The sequence below is a fragment of the Trifolium pratense genome, linkage group LG4, assembly GCF_020283565.1.
Source record: "Trifolium pratense cultivar HEN17-A07 linkage group LG4, ARS_RC_1.1, whole genome shotgun sequence".
NCBI lineage: Eukaryota > Viridiplantae > Streptophyta > Magnoliopsida > Fabales > Fabaceae > Trifolium > Trifolium pratense.
In genome coordinates this window covers 58,394,861-58,413,659 of record NC_060062.1, presented here as the reverse complement: position 1 = coordinate 58,413,659, position 18,799 = coordinate 58,394,861, and positions in this window count along the sequence as shown.

The following is an 18,799-nucleotide window of genomic DNA, read 5'->3' as shown; positions in this document are numbered from 1 at the left end:
TATACTAACTGAGAAACCTTTCTCTATTAATTGACCAACACTAAGCAAGTTACAATCCATACCTGGTACAAACAAGATATTTTCAACTATGGCAGAACTACCATTCTTTCTCTTGATTACCATGTTCCCAGCGCCTTCTGCTTGTATGGACCTACCATCTGCTAGTTTCACTTTGCTTTTCTTTGTGTCATCAAATTTGATCAGTCAGTCTTTATGACCAGTCATATGATTGGAACACCCTGTGTCCAAGAACCATGCTCCACTAGCAATTTTATCTTCTGACATTGCAGCCATGAAGGTTACAACACCTTTTCCTTCATCTGAGTTTTCTTCCACCAAATTTGCTTCATCATCACTGTCTTTTGCCTTCTTTGATCTGCATTCAGATGCATAATGACCCCACTTCTGGCAATTGTAACATTGAATGTGACTCTTATCCTTTTTCTTTGGATTCGAATTTGATGTTCCTCCTCAGGGGAGGATCCAATGTGTTACGAGGGGGTGCACCTGCACCCTCTGAACTTTGAAAAATTACACTAATAATCTTATATTTTTGAATTTTGACCACCCTGAATTTTTTCTTTTGCACCATGGACCCAAATATTTTTTAATTTGACCCAAAAGAACTCCCATCAACTGACGCAACCGGACATTTTGCATCGGAAAACATCACCTTTTCTAACACGTCTGAGCTTTCATTGTACTACAAACATAATTTTAAATTTCATTTATCTCATCTCATGGTTCAAATGCATCACATCTCAGCCAAAAGGTAAAAGCTACTGCCATTGAGAAATTGATTGTAGTGTCACAGTATCACTTGCCTATAAATTTAGAAAAATACTATTGGACCGTAAATTTAATACTCCTCATAATATTAGTATACCTCAAAAAACACCTCATAATATTGACCATATATTTTATTCTCTTTTTTGTTTTTTTCCCATCTTATCTCTCTATAGACTCTACTATCCATAATACTATACTACAGTATTTTTTTTTCTTCAAATTCCAATTGGTAAATGTTAGAATGAGTTAAATAATTTTTTTAGTACTTACACTATTTGATCCTTTTTATAAGAATTATTAATATTTTATATTCATTCAATAATTGATATATCTGAGTCATAATATAAATCAATTATTCAATAAATTTAAAAAATAAATTGTCTTTTGTAAAACATAGTAATTTTTAAACATGATTATATAATACATTCAAAAAGGTTAAAATTAAAGCAAGTGGGCGGTAGGATTGGTCCCCTTGGATTAGTCGGTCCTAGGGCCGGATACCAAGTTTTAAAAAAAAATTGAAGCAACATTAACCTAATAGAAAATGATCGTTTATGTAGATGGAGATGTTTTAAATAACTAAAATGTGCAAAAAAAAATTAGGGAAAAAATAAAAAATTTGTAGGACGCAAAAACTTGCACCCCATGACCCAGGGTCCTGGATCCGCCACTGTTCCTCCTCCTTTCTTGAAGGATTCAGATTTTTCATCAAGTTTCTGCTGGTTTTCTGAAGCATTCTTGGACTTATTCTTTCCTTTGTAGCCACCATTCTTCTTGAATGTTTGAGCCTTCAACGCTTGTACAGATTCTTGTACACCCTTTCTCTCATTAATCATCAATTCATGTGCTTCTAAAGAACCAACCAAATCTTCCAATTTCATGTCTGCTACTGTACCAGCTTCTTGGATAGCAACAATAACATGATCAAAATTAGGGGTTAAGGTTCTCATTACTTTTTCAACAATCATCTTCTCGAGATTTCTTCACCACAACTCTTCATGGTGTGAACCAGTGCTTGAAACTTTGATGCATAAGATCCAATCGATTCATTGTTGTCCATTTGCAGTAATTCATACTGCCTCCTCAATGATTGTAGTTTCACAACTTTCACCTTTTCTCCACCATCATAATACTTCACCAAGATATCTCATGCTTCTTTAGATGTTTCAGCATGAGAGATCTTATCAAAATTTGCTGAATTCAGTGCAGCCTGAATTGCATATATTGCCTTGCAATCTTTCTTCTTCAAATCTTTGTGATTGTTTCTTGCCTCTGCATTTGCATTTGCAAGTAATGCTGCAACACCATTAATCACCACATCTAGTGTATCTTGAAACCCAAACAAAGATTTTATTTGCTTGTTCCATCGTTCCCAATTCTTTCCATCAAGAATTGGAAGATTGTTGGGTAAACCACCATTGCCACTTGCCATTGCCTCTGTAAGTTGACAATCTTACCCGAGAACCTGAATCTTGTGATGCTACACAATGAACCAAAAGGCTCTAGATACCAATTTGTTGGAGAACAAGCACACACACTTTTTGTGTTATTGAAGAAGAGGAAGGAGATTTAGGAGAAAGAAAAGAGATTTTATTGATTTGTGAATATTGTGGAAAGTTTACAAGAGGTGTGTTTACACTTTATTCTAACTCCTACTTATAGAAAACAAAAGATAGGTGGTTAACTTAATAGGCAAGTAACCAACTACTAACTAACAAGTTAGTTACAACCAACTAACTTGAAATGAAACTAACTTTTAAACTATCTCCGCTTTTTTTCCTTTTTTTTGTTTCTTCTATTGTGTTTTTTGTTTTTTCGTTTTGTCCAATTGACACCTCGGAAGGAATCAATGTCGGACTTATTGGATCCTTGGCAATTCACGCAAGGATTGGTCGTTGGGGGTCTATAGAAAGTCTAGGTTTGAACAATTATAAAACAAATAAATTAAAAGGTGGTTGGGTTTGTATACTCTTCTTTTCTTTGAGATAAATTTTTATGTGGATACTCTTCTTTTATTTACAACTCTATGACTCTATATAATTTGTAATATAAATCATTCACATTGGTTGACATCCACCGTGTGGAAATTTTGTGAAACTTAATACATATGGGTCTCGAAAGGATCAAAATATAGCCGGATGTGGAGGTATTAATCGGGGTAATCAAGGAGAGTGGGTCGGTGGCTTTGTTAAAAGTGTGGCGGAGGTATGGTATATTTGAAGGGTTGGTTTATGTGAGGAAGTTGGGTTTTATGAAAGTCGAGCTCAACAATAATTCAATAGTGGTGGTTTTAGTGATAACGAAGGGCATAATTCATAATTTCGATGGCTATCTTTGGTGAAAAATATCCGGCGGCTGGTGGACTTGGAATGAGAGTGTTCTGGGCCGAGCATAGATGCTCGAGCGTTAGAGGGTGTCGAACAAACATGATCCGAACGAGCCTGCCATGAAGAGCCCGCAAGACGTGCTCGACCCTCCAACGTTCTGATACTCTTACGTATCATAACGGCCATAAACCGGAATGATGGGCATTTACTGCACATCAAGGCCTCCAAGCCGTTTTTCGGCAGCCACTTGATGGCCATTAATGCCATCAAGGGCCTTGGCCCTGCGCTGGGGGCTATATATATGTGACTCCACTTCATTCACAAGGTACACATATTTTAGCACAGAAAACCTATTCACACACAAACTGACTTGAGCGTCGGAGTGCCTGCAGGTACACAACCCCCCTCCGCTCCAACAGGGGTTTCAACCATCTTCAACGCTCTCAACCACCTTCAACGCCGGTGCAGTCGCATTCTCCTGGTCTACACGATCAGTGGCGCCGTCTGTGGGAACAATAGTTTCCCTGTTTGTTCAAACCAAAAACTAAACTCTCTTCCAAAAATAACCACTTTGCGATCAATGGCTGGCGTCAACAACCACCAAAACCCGGAGCACGTGGCGGAGAACAACGCTCAACCGATGGACTACGCGCCGTACCACCCGCAGGACGGCCAGTTCGCCTCCGTAACGGAAGACAGCCAAGGAGGGCAAAACATGCATGATGAGCCCTACAATCCAAAAGAACCGCAGATCCCTGTGGCTACCCCGCCACAGGCGACTCCGGCAATGGCTATTGCTCCGGATGCTCCCGTGCAGGACATCATGGCTGCGCTGGTGAATGCAATCAATCGCCAGTCGAACTTAATCCTGCAGCAAAACCGAAGGTTCGAGCAGCAGAACCAAAGGCTCGAATCCCAAAGCCGTCGGATCGACGCAATTGCTGAATCGAGGGTGACGGTGCAAGCCCGCCGAGCTCGCTGTTCACCCACACCTACGAGGAGCAGAACCTTCTCTAGGTCACGCTCACCACCTCGCAGAAGAAGCGAGAGGAGGATGAGTCCGAGGAGAAACGAAGAAATATCTCGAAACTCCACCCCACCGAGGAGGCACTCCCCTAGGAGGGACAATCCTCCTCGCCACCAAAGACACCGATCCCCGGAAGAAAGGGATAGCCACCAAGGCCCCCTTTCCCGTAGGATCCGGGAACTCCCTCTACCGGTCGGTCTCGAGAAACCACCGGCAATGGATACTTACGATGGCTCGACAGATCCTGACGAGCACATCGAGAATTTAGAGGCTCTCCTCGAGTACAGAATTGTACGAGGCTCTATCAAGTGTAAGCTCTTTCCCACGACTCTGAGGAAAGGCGCTATGGCTTGGTATAAGAGCTTGGCACCAGGATCCGTAGATTCCTGGTCGGATCTCTGCGCCCGCTTCCGGGCCCATTTCACATCTTCAAAGCGCCATCCAAAAACGGAAGCGACACTCGAAGCCATCATTCAAGGCGAAACGGAGCCCCTCAGATCCTATCTCGAGCGTTTCAACAAGGCGGTTGTCGAGGTAAAGGTCGAAGAGAGTATGAAACTATACCTCCTCGACAGGGGACTTCGTCGGGACAGCGACTTTGCCAAAGCTGTCGCAATCGAAGAGCCGAAAACGTTGGATGCTTTCTTCGAAAAGGCGAAGAAGTATATCGCCTACGAGGAAAAACAGAAGGCCATAGATTTTAGGAGGCCTAAAAGTCAGGAAAAACCCAGGAACCATGAGAAAGATGAAGCTGGAATCTCGCGAAGAGGTAACGAAAAAGGAAGGGAGGATAGGATCCAAGAGTCCAAACCTCCACGCGGAAAGTTCACAACGTACACTCCACTAAATGCGCCCAGAGATCGCATTTTTGCAGAAGTCTCCGCTGCAGACTTCAAAAAAGCCGGAATCCATTTTCCGAGGCAGCAGCCCATGAAGGCAAATACTGATAGGACGAAATTTTGTCGCTATCATAAAAGCCATGGACACGTCACTGAAGACTGTGTCCACCTGAAGGACGCCATCGAGATTCTGATACAGAAGGGCTATACCCGAAAATACGTTCAGAATAACGAACAAGTACAACAGCGGGAGCCTCAAGAGGCCGCAATGGCCATTGACGTCTCCGAACAGGTAAATAACCGAGGAGTAGTCCCTCAGGCTCTTGATCAGTGCATTTTAATGCACATTCTTCTACTATTGTACTAGTGTATTCCTATGGTTTAATTTACTATTTTCACTATTTTAAGGTGTTTTTATATTTAAGTTTATTTCTAACTCTATTTTATTTTCGCACTTAATTTATGAATAAATAGCACTTTGACACCCTTCCGGTCCGCAGGTCATAACTGGAGTTACAAATATCGGATTGAGGCGCGGGAAGATGCGTTGGAAAGCTGAGATCAAGAGCTACGACTTTCATGTTGAGGCCAAAACCCAGTTCGGAGCGCAAGTGTGTCAAATAATTGCGTTTATGTTCCAGACGAATTTAATTCAGCACAACTTTATATTTTTCGGCCCAATTGTTTTAAGGCCCGTTCCATGTATTATTTAAACCGAAAAAAAGGCAGCTAGGGTTATTCATTCACTGTTCATGAAATATTCAAACCCTAGAGCAGCCGTCATCTTCCATGGAGAACTAAACTTCTATTGATCCATTGGTGTAAGGAACTTTGTTCTCGAATCTTGAGGTTCGGTTTTAATAGCAAATCGTTATGTTTATGCTTATCATATATCAATTTTCTTGTCTCTCTTTTGTGTATGAGTTGATGCAATTGATGCTTAATTATTTTGTTTCACGTTCATAACATTGAGACTATTCAAATTAATTCACGCTTGTTCAAATTAATCTGAATAGGAAATTGTTATATTATTTTCGCTTGCAAAATAGGGCTGCCGAATTATTGTTATGATTTTTAACTGTGTTATTGGTGACGCTTGATCATCGCCATAGTTAGTCGAACACGCTGGTGCTTAATCAACGAATTCGTTATAAAACTGATTTTCGCTTGTTAAATTAGTTCTATAATCAGCCGAAGCATAAACTGTATGAATATTCATATAAGAACCCATGATAGATGATAAACAAAGTTGCCTAAAACCAATGGATTGATTGCTTTTATATTAATTAAATTCGTAATCTCTGTTATTGCTTCCACAAACAAAAAAACCCCAAATTGCAACCTTTAAATTCATTCTAATATTGTTAAACCGATCGTGAGTCCTTGCGAAACGACCAAGGTCACTACCTTGTACTACTTATTTTAAAATTATTTTGATCACGAAACGACGGTGATCAAATTGGCGCCGTTGCCGGGGACTCTCAATTGATTTTAGCTAATATTAGACTCAGTTTCTGTGTGGTTGCGTTCTAGCCTTTGCTTTCTCGTGTTTTCTGGATTTTACGTGCCCTAATAATAAGTTTTCGTAAAAAAAATAGTTTTCTGGAAATTCTTTTCTAAATCGAGTTTTTCCTGTACCTGTTCATCAGAAAAAAATCAGAGTTTAAAATCGCCTATTTTGGGACAAAATAGGTGACGGCAACCTAAAAAGTCCAAATTCCGTGTTTTACTATTTTATTTTAATTTATTTCTGTTTTTATAGTTTCAGAAAATTCCAAACTAATTTCCAAAATTCTTATTTTACTTAATTAGACTTGTTGGGTTTTTGTAAGTTGGCTACATTTTGCAAAAACATCTTTTAGCCAAGTGTTGAGACATATGTGCTTACGCCAAGTGTTGCGACAGATGTAACAACACTTGTATGTCTGATTGTTCGCGCCAGCTAGCGTTATTATTTTCTACTCAATCTTTCGAAGATTTGATTGAAGAATTATTTCGTGGTTTCTTATACAACAAGGCGCACGTGATCAATGTGTTTCAGAAGGCAGCTGAACTCTAGTTCTATTTTCCAAAGGAATTATATTTTTGGAAAATATATTTTTGTGTTTCAAAAATAGAACTATTATTTTCAAAAATATATCTTGTGAAGATTGCTGCAGAAAATATAAAAGATTTATTTCAAATAAATCTTTGTGCTTCAAGAAGATTAGAAGATTTAATTTTAAAATATATTTACAACAAATATATTTATGGGAGGAATATTTGATGCAAAGAAAGATTTGGTAAAAATATATATTTTGCATCTAGAAGATTTCTTGGAGCTGAAGCACTGTGAAAAGCCCACGAGGCTGTGCTATATAAAGGGTGCTGCTAACCCTTATTATGCACCGAAACTTGAAGCTAAAATAGAATATCAAAGATGTAGTCTTTTAAGGGTTTCGTGTCTTTAAGCCACTCTCTAGGAGAGTTGGTGTAAAGTGAACCACTCGGGTTGTGAGATGGTCACCGTGTTCTCACTCAAAAACCTGTAGGTAATGAGTTGAGTATTGTAATTGGAGGAAGCTTTTAAGCAACTCCAAATTGTGAACTTAGTCGTTGGCTAGGTGGTGATGTTATTGAAGTGTGTCTTCATCTTTGTCAAGGAGAGTGTCTCCATTATGTTGTTATTGAAATCCTTACTGGTTGTAAGGTTGAGGGGAGTGAGACGGGGTCTCATATCTAGGAGTTCCTAGGTAGAAGTTGCATTGGGTAGGGATTAAGTGAGGAGTTGTAAACGGGGGAGTTTAGCTCCGAATTAATACTGCTGATAGTGAATTTCCTCCTGGATTGGTATCCCCCAGATTAGGCTGTTAGGCTGAACTGGGTTAACAATTATGTGTGTCGTTTATGCTTTTCAGTATATGTTTTTAATGCTCTGTTTTATTGTTCTTACTGCTAAGACAAGTGTTGCGACAAGTGTCGGCACATCGTGGACAACACTTGTCTACTGTGTACCAGAATTTCAATTGGTATCAGAGCAGGCATCATGTTCTGTATCTGGGTGAGATCCTAGGGAAGATACTTTCTGGTTATGAACAAGTAAGGAATACTGAAAAGTTGTTTGGACTTGAAGAAGTTCATATTTGTTTGAATGGTCCCTAGAAGTGGAGGATGGACTATTCATGGCACGGTGTATAGCTTTGATGTTTGAGCTTCTGTATGGTTTGATTTATTTTCAAACCTATGTTAACCTGTTGCACCTGAAGTGTGGAGTTTGTGCAAAGGTCATTATGGTGTGCCTGAAGTTTGTTGAGGAGTTTTCTGGTTTGAATTCCGCTGCATACATATATGATGGGAAAACTCCTGGTGGTTTTGAGTGTGCTACACTCTGTTCTCCTCTGGTGAGGTTCAACTAACTTGTTGGAGATGCCAACGATACTTGAGGGTGATCTCAAGTCCACTCATAAAGGCACTCATATATGAGTTTGTTGAAGAGAGATCTGAACGAAGTTGTGAGCAATTTATTTTTGCTTCTAACCCTAAAAGCCAACCTCCAGTGGCTTTGATAAAGGATCTCTTGGTGTGTTCCATGAGAAGGGGACTGATGTCGTCCCAGATGTTGCTACATCTGACCAGCAGTATGCAGAATCTTGTTGGATTTATTTTGACACTAGAAACTTATGGTTGACTTCTTGGGTGAGTTTATTTCTGATCCAAGTAAGTGGTAGTGCAGATGTGTGTTTTGCTTTTCCTGTGTAAGCTTGATAAAGGATCTATTATTATGGTACCTGAGAAGGGGACTGATGTGCTCCCAGATGTTGGTACATCTGACCTGCAGATTATGCAGAATCGTGTTGGATGACAGTTGGGCATGTAAGGTGCTTGGAATTATGCATAGGAGTGCTCAAGTTGTATGGTCAGAAGAAGCTTATCTGCCTATGTGAATCAGAATGTGGAGGTTCTGATCTTTCTTTAATAGTATGCTCTAGCAATGCATGACTATTGATTCCACTAGTAGTGGATGTAAGGGCAGCAAAATATTGTCAGATACTGAGGTCTGATAATTGTCTTTGGTTATCTACTGCAAGTCACTCGAGAAAAGGGCTAATAATCAGAATCTTAGTCAAGCTTTTAAGCAAACTAAGAAGTTTTGGAGTTTGTGAGTGACTTCACACCTATTACGCATGACATCTTGCCTATTCAAAAGGTCATGATACAGAGTGTGGTTCTGCAAGGACAATGATCAAGATGTGTCCTTGTTAAGTAAAAGGGTTAGAGTGTTGTTCAAACATGTGTGGATGATCTGGTATTGAAGGTTAATCAACTACTGATGGTTGATCCTCTTGTGTCCCCCTGCTGTTGTTAATTGTGACTTTGGTGCTTCCACTAAGGCCACAAGTGATTGTGTTGGTGAAACTCTCAAGGAAACTATCCCTGAGACAAATGTTGTACCAAGTGTAGGTACATTTGTGGCACCTGCAACTGCCACATATTTTGATACATCTGCAGCACCTGAAGCTATAATAGATCATAATGTTTCAGATATTTCTTACCAGATGAATACTACTGAGAAAGAGAATACTACAAAAGTAATTATGACTGGTAATATTTCTGCTGATCACTGTGTTGTGAACTATAAATCTGATGAGAGTATTAGGTCTTTGTTTGCTGATAAAGAACCTTCTGTTGACAAAAGTGTGGGTGATGATCCTGATGTTGTCATTGTGAATGATATAGTGGCTGATAACAAGTCACTAGATAAGACACCTAGTGCTAATGTTGTAGGAAGAATCAGAAGTAGGGCTGGTAAAAATGTGACAACTGTCAATACACTTGTCCAGAAATCTAAATCATGAAAGGTGACAAGATTTGTTGGGAAGAAACCTTTTTATGGTCCACCAAGGACAATGAGTAATAATGTATCTGTTACTGAGAGAAGAAAAAGAGTCTGAAAAGAAAGAACCCCCCTCTAGTAAATCAGACTTTGAAAGGGAGACAAGTGTAGCTACATTTGGTGACACATTCAGAAGAAGTGTGAAAGGAATGAAGGTCTGATGAGAACAGTGTCTGATCTAGGTGACTGTTTTGATAAGCTGTTAAGGGGATTTGTAGTGAATGTTGGTGACAATTGTGATGATCCTAAAAACCCTGAGTATAGGCAGGTTTTTGTGAGAGGAAGGTGTGTTCACTTCTCACCCTCTATAATCAACAAATTTTTGGGAAGAAGTAATGAGGAAGTAGCTGAGCTGGAAGTCACAGATAATATTTGTAGAACAATCACTGGGAATAAGCTGAAGCAATGGCCTTGTCAAATGAAACTTTCTGCATCTCAACTATCTCCTTTATATGCAGTTCTGAATAAGATTGTTGTTGTTAATCGGGTTCCTACCACTCATTCCAGTGATGTAGCCAAAGAATTGGCTAGGTTCATTTATGTTGTTGGAACTAAGGCCAGGTTTGATTATGGTGCTTATATCTTTTATGCCACTTTGGAACATGCTAAATCTTTTGCTCTACAACTACCCATAGCATTTCCTACTTTACTGTGTGGTATTGTTCTTGACCAACATCCAAATATTCTTGTGGACACTGATGTCCCTTGTAAAAGAAAAGGAAAGCTGAATATTGAGCAAAGGCTGCTTGCAGAGACAAATGTTGCAGCAAGTGTTGGTACATCTGTCCAGCAAAAGTTGGTGCTCTCACTAGGCAGCAAATGATAACTGACTTGATTGAGTCTAGTAGAGCTCTCAGGAAACTGAAGACTGTGATGATCCTTTGAGCAAAGAATTCATGAAGGTTTTTGACATGGGTAGATGTGTTGAATTTTCACCTGATGTGATTAATAAGTTTTTGGGCAGGAGTGAAGAACCTGAAGCTGAGGTAGAGAATTCTGATAGTGCTATAGGCTTGAGTAACTTTATCTACACTGTTGGTACCAAGACCAAATGGGATTTTGACTCTTATATTTTTCAAACTACTAAGCATGCTAAGCCTTTGGATGTGAAGATGCCAACAACATTTCCAATGTGCTTTGTAGTATTATTCTTGATCAGCATCCAAGTATTTTGATCAGCTCTGATGTTGTCTATAAGAAGGAATCTCCTCTCACATTGCACTATAGACTAGTTGAAGGGACAAATGTCCCACATAATGTTGCAACATCTGGCAAGAAAATTCTGGCTTCATGACAGAAAAAGAGATGATTGCTGATTTGATGAGACTTATGCAAGTTGAAAAACCTTGGTCGAAAGAAGTATGTCTTTTTAGTTGTTGATGATTCCTCCAGATTTACTTGGGTAAATTTTATTAATATCGAATCAAATGTTGTTACTCATGTTAAAGGTTCTGTCAGTTCAAATGTTGTGGCTAGTGTTGGAACATCTGTCAGATGTACCTCTGAAACTTTCAATCTGGTATGAATGTTGCTGTTGTTGATGACACTATTGTTGAAATCGTGCATGTGTCATCTTCCAAGGTTGTTGGTTCTGACACTTTGTCATCCCTAACTAAAGTTGTGGTTGAGTCCCCCAAAGGAACCTCACATAAGTCTAATGTCATATCGGATGTTGAAACATCCTGGACCAACCCGTTGGTGTTGTTGAAACCTGTTTTGCAATTCCCCAAACTGATGTTGATATGGTTCTGAGAGTCCTCAATCTAATGAGGATCAACTAATGGTGGTTTGGAGTATTGAGGTTTTGAATGTGGTAGAAGAAACTGATCTTGATGATCTTCCACTTGACCAAAGTTGTTGCTCAAAGTGTGACTAAAAAGAGAACTAGCATGGTACGATTGTTTGGATGTGCATTCTGCTGAGAAGTATTATATGTGTTCAGATGTGTTATGATCATATGCGATAATGTGATGATCAAAGGTGATTACTACTATGGTAAGTGACTATTTCAGACCTGTTTCTGAAACCTCTAGTTTGATGTTCATATGTGATGAAAATATATATATTGTTGAAGATGCTTTTGGTATATGTCTCTTGAGATTGGAACTGAATAATACTCATCTGTGTTGAATAACTTGTCTGTTCTGGTACGAGATGTTGTAACATCTGTCTCAACATCGTGTTATCTCAAGTGTTCCAACATTGTGTACAACATCTGTCACCAAAATGCCAGAATGTGGTTGACTATGAGCCAAATATTGAGGATGTTGTTCTGGGCATCATGTCACTTGACAGGAAGAAAGTTGACATCTCTTCTGTCCTCTTAGAGAATGTTTCATTCATTTTGAAGAAAATGTCTAGAAATAGAAATTTGTGTTTTAAAGGAGATAATGCTACGAGAAGCTGAATTTTTGAACAATGTTCTCTCATGCTCTTGTCATGTTGTGGAAACAAGGGGAAAAAGTTTGTTTTATGAGTGTTGACTATGGAGTTTGATGTGGTGGATATGATATGGTTCCTCTATTTCTGATTTATATCCCATGGTGTTATGTTTGGTTGTAGTAGCTCTGTGCACTATGTGGTTGATGTGATGAAGATAGTATAGGTTTATGCCTTGTTACTTATGATCTTCATGCTATACTGTTGGAGTTTGGTCATGGTATTGTGGATGAAAGCGCGCATGTTCTCTTTCCACTACTTTTGTTCTCCGTATCATTTGTGGGCTAGGCCATGGATTTCTAGCACCTGTATGTGCCTATGGTCTGGAATATCTGCACTCTGGATATTTCTGTTTTTGCTACTCTGTGTTCTGATATGTATGATGTTTGTCAAAATTATGACTAAAAAGGAGGAGTAGTGTGTGTGTGGACAAATGTGTGGACCGATGTTCTTACATTTGGTGAAGTTGCTGTTCTTATGCTTTTATGCTCGTATTGATGTTCTTATGCTTCTATGCTCGTATTGAGGGGGAGTATGAGTAATATATATATATATATATATATATATATATGCATGTGTTGAGGGGGAGAAATGCTATTCAGGAGGAGTAGTAGTGTGTAGCTAGCTTGATAATGTGTTCTGCTAGCTTATGCTCTGATAGTGTGTTTAATGGTTGTGGGAGTGTTATGTTCCTGATGTGTGATGTAATGTCTGATGTCTAGACATCCTGATCTGATGTGTGAGAATTTATTTTTCTCAGTATGTGGGAGTTTATTTCTCCCTATGTGGTTCTTTTGTGAGAGTTTAGTTCTCTCTGTTATGTAACTTGCACTTCTGATACTGCTATGGTACCTCTTTGCCTCTATTCTTTTGTTTAATGCACACTGACTTTATTTGTCAGAATTTGTGGCTAAAAAGGGGGAGTAGTGATCTGTGATATGTAAGATCTATCTGTGTGGACAGATGTGCTGACATCTGGTATCTGCGTGATGTGTGGACAGATGTGCTGACATCTGGTGTGTATGTTGTTGCGGTTCTTTCTGCGATGTGTTAATCTTCTAGGCCTATGTCTGAGTGGAGTAAATGTTACCTTCAGCTCTGTGTGATGTGTTGCAAGAATTCTAAAAAGCATTTAAATTTGTAGCATAGGGCATAATCATAATCATAGTCATAGAAATATGGATGATTCATCGTGCTTAGTCATAATCATAGAAATATGGATGACTTTTATGCTTAGGATCACAGTCATAGAAATATGGGTGATTTAGGTCACATTCATAGCAATATGGGTGACTTAGTTAGTTACATTCATAGAAATATGGGTAACTTGTACATGCTTATTTATGAATGCACACATGTGTGTCTACAACAACTATTAAGCGTTAATCACTCTGATTGAATGCTTCTGCTATTACAAGGATGTTGTAGTTCCTATGGTTGATTACATTGTATGCTTGTGCTCTGTCATGCATAAATTCAGGGGGAGTGGTAGTATGAATAAGTGACAAGTGTGATGCCAGATGCTGTGACATCTTGGCTTTATTCTCTGGTGGCTGGGAATTTATTTTTCCTAGTTCTATGTTTGTGGGAATTTATTTTTCCCTGGTGATCTGTTGTTGAATGGATGTACTCTGATTATAGGAGTTTATTTCTCCTATCTTTGAATCCACTATGAAAGTTTATTTCTCTTTATCTGCTCTGTGAGGCTATATGTGTTTATTCCTGCTATTGCATGCCTCTGATGCTACTTACCTCTCTTGGAAGTAGTCTTACTATGTGTTACTTTCTTTCCTAGTTGTGTGATCATGTTGACTCGAAGGAAAGGTAATACTGTATCTCTCTATATACTGGTCTAATATTGTTTTAGCCAAAATTTGCCAAAGGGGGAGATTGTTGGGTTTTTGTAAGTTGGCTACATTTTGCAAAAACATCTTTTAGCCAAGTGTTGAGACATATGTGCTTACGCCAAGTGTTGCGACAGATGTAACAACACTTGTATGTCTGATTGTTCGCGCCAGCTAGCGTTATTATTTTCTACTCAATCTTTCGAAGATTTGATTGAAGAATTATTTCGTGGTTTCTTATACAACAAGGCGCACGTGATCAATGTGTTTCAGAAGGCAGCTGAACCCTAGTTCTATTTTCCAAAGGAATTATATTTTTGGAAAATATATTTTTGTGTTTCAAAAATAGAACTATTATTTTCAAAAATATATCTTGTGAAGATTGCTGCAGAAAATATAAAAGATTTATTTCAAATAAATCTTTGTGCTTCAAGAAGATTAGAAGATTTAATTTTAAAATATATTTACAACAAATATATTTATGGGAGGAATATTTGATGCAAAGAAAGATTTGGTAAAAATATATATTTTGCATCTAGAAGATTTCTTGGAGCTGAAGCACTGTGAAAAGCCCACGAGGCTGTGCTATATAAAGGGTGCTGCTAACCCTTATTATGCACCGAAACTTGAAGCTAAAATAGAATATCAAAGATGTAGTCTTTTAAGGGTTTCGTGTCTTTAAGCCACTCTCTAGGAGAGTTGGTGTAAAGTGAACCACTCGGGTTGTGAGATGGTCACCGTGTTCTCACTCAAAAACCTGTAGGTAATGAGTTGAGTATTGTAATTGGAGGAAGCTTTTAAGCAACTCCAAATTGTGAACTTAGTCGTTGGCTAGGTGGTGATGTTATTGAAGTGTGTCTTCATCTTTGTCAAGGAGAGTGTCTCCATTATGTTGTTATTGAAATCCTTACTGGTTGTAAGGTTGAGGGGAGTGAGACGGGGTCTCATATCTAGGAGTTCCTAGGTAGAAGTTGCATTGGGTAGGGATTAAGTGAGGAGTTGTAAATGGGGGAGTTTAGCTCCGAATTAATACTGCTGATAGTGAATTTCCTCCTGGATTGGTATCCCCCAGATTAGGCTGTTAGGCTGAACTGGGTTAACAATTATGTGTGTCGTTTATGCTTTTCAGTATATGTTTTTAATGCTCTGTTTTATTGTTCTTACTGCTAAGACAAGTGTTGCGACAAGTGTCGGCACATCGTGGACAACACTTGTCTACTGTGTACCAGAATTTCAAGACTAAATTTCGTGTTTTTATATTTTTTTGAATCTATTTTAACCATATCTCTTCTTTCTATTTGTTTCATTAACGAGTCTGATTCTGATTCTTACATAGTTTCTCTTTGCATACTTTATTTGATTCTAAACTTGCTTTTGATAACATGGCTGAACAAAGAACACTAAGGCAGCTTGCTGCTCCTGATGTCAATTACAATGGTCTATGCATTCAATATACTGACGTTGATATTCCTTTTGAATTGAAATCTGGTTTGATACATTTGTTGCCCAAGTTTCATGGTCTTGCAGGTGAGGATCCGCATAAGCATTTGAAGGAATTTCAGGTAGTTTGTTCTACACCATTGAGGCCTGAAGGTATAACAGAGGATCATATCAAGCTTAGAGCCTTTCCATTCTCGCTCCAGGGTGCTGCCAAAGATTGGTTGTACTATCTTGAGCCGAATTCTATCACAACTTGGAATGATTTGAAGAAGGTCTTTCTAGAGAGATACTTTCCCGCTTCTAGAGCTGCGTTAATCAGAAAAGAAATATGCGGCATTAGGCAGGGAAACGAATCATTGGCAGAATACTGGGAAAGATTCAAGCAGCTAGTTTCTAGTTGTCCCCAACACCAGATCACCGAGCAATTACTCATCCAATATTTCTATGAAGGGTTGCTACCAATGGATCGAAACATTTTGGATGCTGCAAGTGGTGGAGCACTTGTTGATAAAACTCCAGCTACTGCAAAGGCCTTGATCGAGAACATGTCACTCAACTCGCAACAGTTTACAACCAGAAATAATTCTGCAAGTGTAAATGAGATTCAGTCTTCCTCTTCCTTCATCAAGGCGCTCGAAACCAAGTTTGATGCTAGAATTGATGAACTTACTTCCTTGGTGAAAAAGTTGGCAGTTAGCATAGCTCAACCAGCAAAAGTGTGTGGTATTTGTACTTCTTCTGAGCACCCGACTGATACATGCCCCATTCTACAAGATGAAACAATAACTGAGCTTCCTCAAGCATATGCAGCAGCAGCAGCCCTTTACAATCAAAACAGGTACAACAATCCTGACCTCTCCACCAACAAATATCACCCTAGTTGGAGGAATCATCAAAACCTCCAATATGGGAATCAGTCACAAGCTGCAGCCCCTGCTGCCCCACCAGCCACTTCTTCACTGGAAGACCTTGTCAAGCAACTGGCACAACGAACAAATGCTAGCATTCAGAACCTGACAACGCAGATGGGACAAATGGCCAATGCAATAGGCCAACTACAAGCCCAGGGCTCTGGTAACCTTCCTGCACAAACAGTGCCGAATCCGAATGTGAATGTGAGTGCAATTACTTTGAGATCTGGAAGAGTGTCAGAACCAGCTCTAGAGAAAAAGAAGAAGAAAACCGTTGCATCATCATCTGCTCCTGAACCTCCTTCTGTTACAACTGAGACCGAACCCGAAAAAGAAAGAGTATATGTGCCACCAATTCCTTTTCCTCAAAGGGTGCAGAAAAATATCAAGAAGACAGTTGAGGAAGACAAGGAGATTTTAGATGTATTCAGAAAATGTGCGGTTAACATTCCTCTCCTTGATGCAATTAAACAGATTCCTAAATATGCAAAATTCCTGAAAGACTTGTGCACACACAAGAGGAAGTTAAAGGGAAATGAGAGAGTCAGTTTGGGACGAAATGTTTCTGCTTTCATTCAGCCCAAAACTGGTTCCTCAGCTAATGTCTCAGTTCTCAGTCAGACCATGCCAGAAAAGTGTGATGATCCAGGAGTTTTTGGTATTCCCTGTTCCATTGGGGATCACAAGTTTGAAAATTGTATGCTTGATCTGGGAGCAGGTATTAATGTTATGCCTACTTCTATTTATAATAACCTTGATCTTGGTCCTTTGCAGCCTACAGGTTTAATCGTGCAATTAGCAAACAGGAGCAATGCCCGCCCTGCTGGGAAGGTAGAAGATGTCCTGGTGCAAGTTAATGACTTGATTCTTCCTGCAGATTTCTACATTCTAGACATGGAGGGAGAAACTAATTCCAGCAGGGCACCCATCATTCTAGGCCGACCATTCATGAGAACGGCAAGAACAAAAGTTGATGTTTATGATGGAACCATGTCCATGGAGTTTGGTGACATTGTCGCTAAGTTTAACATTTTTGATGCCATGAAACATCCCGTGGAAGAACATTCTGTTTTTTATATGGATTTAGTTACTAACACTAACCTTTGCTCTGTTTGTGCTAAGATTGAATCTGATTTGCAGGATAATAACATTCATACAGGTGAAGTTGTTGTCAATGAGGCAGTCTGTACGGTTAAAGTTCTTGACATTCCGGCTGCCCCAACCAAACACTCCCATGATAAAGAAAAGACTACGCACTTCCATGATAAGATGATTTCCAAAAAGAAATTTTCTGTTGGCCAAAAAGTCTTGCTGTTTAAGTCTCGCCTGAAAGATATGGTTGGTAAGTTTCGATCCAAGTGGATTGGCCCCTTTGTCGTGACTAATGTTTTTCCTTCTGGTGCTATAGAAATTAAAAGTACAGGTACTGGCAAGGTTTTCAAAGCAAAAGGACAGCGGTTGAAGCTGCTCCATAAAAGTGTGGAAGGGCTTCCACCAAAACCACCAGACATAGAAGCACCAGCACCAGCCGCTACACCTTAGCCCCTCGGGTGTGTTCCTTCCTTTACTCTCACTTTATGTTTAGATTACATTGCGGACACTGTCTGGTTTAAGTGTGGGGGAGGGACATTTTACATTTACATTTACATTTTTGTGTTTTTTTAAAAAAAAAATAATAATAATAATAAAATAAATCATCATGAGTAGTCACATGTTCTAAGGCTAGGGCAGATAGCTGTAGGGTCAGTGAAATTTTTGGAGTTTTTTGTTTTGATACTTGACATGATAGTCTTTGCAACTTAATGCACAACTGCTTGAACACTGTCAAACTTAGTAATGTCTAGATAAATCTCTGAAATATTTATTCTTTAGACTAAGTTCTCTAATTTGAATATAATGGAGGTATGATTAGAACTAAGTGTGGGGGAAAGGCTAGAGTAACAGATAGACCGATCATTGCTATTAATTGAGAAAAAGGGAAACTGTTTAAGAGCTAAAACTAATGAATATAATAAGTTCCTGTGCCCGAAACTGGAGGAACAAGTGCTGTGTAGGATGCTCTGTTGGGAAATCGTTTCATAAAACACTTTTATAAACGCAGCGGAATTTTAAAATTAAAATTTCCCATCAATGGATTCTTGTGAATGAGCATGATCAGGTCTAGAATATTACCTTTGAAGAACAAATCTGTGGCCGCCTTTCTTGATCACAAGCACCGCACTTGCAGCACCTCCACTTAGTCCACACGAACAGGAACCTTCGATCTCACAGTGCTAGCTGTTCTTGGATGAAGGCTGAGGGAATTTTGTG